This window comes from Aedes aegypti, chromosome 2, assembly GCF_002204515.2.
Source record: "Aedes aegypti strain LVP_AGWG chromosome 2, AaegL5.0 Primary Assembly, whole genome shotgun sequence".
Lineage (NCBI taxonomy): Eukaryota > Metazoa > Arthropoda > Insecta > Diptera > Culicidae > Aedes > Aedes aegypti.
In genome coordinates this window covers 219,413,787-219,416,834 of record NC_035108.1, presented here as the reverse complement: position 1 = coordinate 219,416,834, position 3,048 = coordinate 219,413,787, and positions in this window count along the sequence as shown.

Sequence of the window (3,048 nt, the reverse complement as noted above, 5' to 3'; positions counted from 1 at the left end):
TTTTACAGGTGAATTGATTTTACCTGCTTATAAGAGAAAAAAACACGTTTTAATTTTACTTAACCTAACTTAACCTAAATATATTACGTATTTACCGTGGCAATAGAAGATTGAAACGATTTTTGCCTGAAATTATTGATTATTTTATTTGACATTTGTTACAATGTTTCAACATTGGATATTCTATGTAACTCATTGGTACTATACCAGAGAGGAAGCTTCAGAATCATTTTCAAAATTTCATTTTGAATTCTCTGCAGAGCTTTCTCTCTAGTATTACAACAGCTACAGTTATACCTCCATGATTCGATGTTCCATGACTCGATATCGACTCATGGAACCATACTAACAACAAAATTTCATGGTTACTATGATGGTCCCTATAACCAGCTTTCCAAAGGATTGCTGCTCTATTGCTCGATATTTCCATGAGTCGATGGTTCCTTCAATATCGACTCATGGAGGTTTCACTGTAGTTCATATTGGTACAGCGTACAACATGGCTGGCCTGAAAATTTATTTGAATATCAAAAGCTAGGTCTTAAGACAAAGTTTTGATTTTCTATTAATAAGGGGATAGAGACATTTTACATATTTATTACATTTGGCTTAAATGCCCTCAATGTGTTTTTTGAAAGTTAAATTCTTATCTAGCATGAGCCCTAGATACTTAACTTCATCTGACCAATTTATTGGAACCCCTCTCATCGTGACAACATGTCTACTTAAAGGTTTCAAATAAAGAGCTTTTGGTTTATGTGGGAATATTATTAGTTGAGTTTTGGAAGCATTAGGAGAAATCTTTCATTTTTGCAAGTATGAAGAAAAAATATCCTAACTTTTTTGCAATCGACAACAGATGACATGCAGACTTCGTCGTTTGGCGGAGAGGCCTGTGTCATCCGCAAACAAGGATTTTTGACATCCCTGAGGTAACTCAGTTAAGTCAGATGTGAAAATATTGTATAATATTGGTCCCAAAATGCTGCCTTGAGGAACACCAGCTCTTACAGGAAATCTTTCAGATCTGGAGTTCGGATAATTAACCTGAAGTGTACGGTTTGACAGATAACTTTGAATTATTCTAACAATGTATTTTGGAAAATAAAAGTATTTTAATTTTATAATCAAACCTTCATGCCAAACACTGTCGAATGCTTTTTCTATGTCTAGAAGAGCAAGACCAGTAGAATAGCCTTAAGATTTGTTGGAACGGATTAAATTTTGAGTCCTAAATTTGTGCGCGCTTTCAAACTTCATAGCAAGTTTTTGAGCTTTTTCGCAATTGGTTAGTAATAATTTGTTTTCCTCTTTCAAAATGTTCGATAATTTCCAAAAGGGCTTAGAGCCAGGGTCCAATTGAGAAATTTTATTTTCAAAATTGTTTTTTCTTAATTGTAAAAAACTTTTTTAATTTCTTTCTGCAAATTCTGCCATATAATTTTCAAAGCATGATCGCGAGTGCGTTGAAATTGCCTTCTTCTCACGTTTTTAAGACGGATCAAGAGTTTAATAGCATCGTCTATAATCACGGATTCAAATTTTACTTCACATTTTGGAATTGCAATGTTCCTGGCTTAAACAATGGAATTTGTTAAAGTTTCAAGAGCAGTGTCATTATCAAGTTTTGTTTGTAACGAAATGTTAACATCAAGATTAGAGTAAATATATGTTTCATATATATTCCAGTCGGCTCGAAAATAATTGAAAGTGGAGCTGATAGGATTTAGAATCGCTTCATGGGATATTTGAAACGTAGGGGTTCCTGGGGTAATATGCACCACTTAAGGAAAATGTGCCGGAATGAACACTAAACAACACGTATGTAGTATTTCAATACACGAATCTAGTTGGTTTGGGTTCACCCTACATGGTGTTGAGCGAATTTTCATCATAATTACATTAGATTGTTGGAAAATTTAACTTTTTTCAAACAATATTTTTGCGTGAATTACGATTGATGCGGGGCACGATGCACCGCTTTTTGGGGCAGAACGCACCACAACATTGAGGCAAGACGCACCTAAACAAAGGGACATGATGCACCACAACAATGAGGCAAGATGCACTATCGTGTTTAAAACGTAGTTTTATTTATCGTAAAAACACGAGTTTTGGATGATTTTCGTCTACAAGATGATAAAATTGTGCATAAATACGTTATTAAAGACTTCAAATGACCTAACTTTTATGATTGAAGTTTATTTTGGAATGGATCATTCTGCCCCGATCATGTTGCCCCAACCGGACGCTTATCAGAAAATGTGATGGAAAATATAAATCGTTGTGTTATTTCGCCAAATCATGTCATCAACAACTTACCCAGTCTCTAATCATCTGTTTTATGGTGAAAGGTTCTAAAAATTCTCAATTCATCGCTTTCAAAACAACAAGTAAAATGATCGGGAAAGTTACATCAGAATCATGCTTTTCGAATTTATTGTTCTATCTCCCTGTTAAGTTTTTCAAAATGCATCAAATTCTCAGGGTGTCAACAATTTGCAACGATTCATCAATCCGCAAAGTGTTTTTCTCTTAAAACTCGTTTATTTCAGAGAAATTGACAAGGTGCGATTTGCCCGCAGTGCATATTACCCCAGGAGCCCCTAACAGGGACATGATCAGACTCAAAATTGGCATTAGTAATTTAACTATATTATGATGCTAGTGTTGCCTAATAGAGAAATTTTTTTTATGTTCGGAATCATACAAGGGTAATCAACTAACTGTTGGACGGGCTAGCCAATTAGAAGAAATCAAAATAAATCAATTTTCTGTGACCACATAAACGGTACTCATTGAGCCCTTTTATACCGTTCAGATTTTCACAGACCACCATTCATAAAGCTGTAGATAGTTGATTGTATGTCTTTTTGTTCTGCTACCAACTCATTAACAAGTGCTACAATACTTAATCGAAGTAAGCTTTCCGCAAAATTTTGGATTTATTTAGTTGCACTCAACCCTCATCCCAACAGAAGGTTCGTAAATGTATAGGTAATGAACATAAACTTGCTTGCAATTTGGGCATGAATCTCCCAAACTACA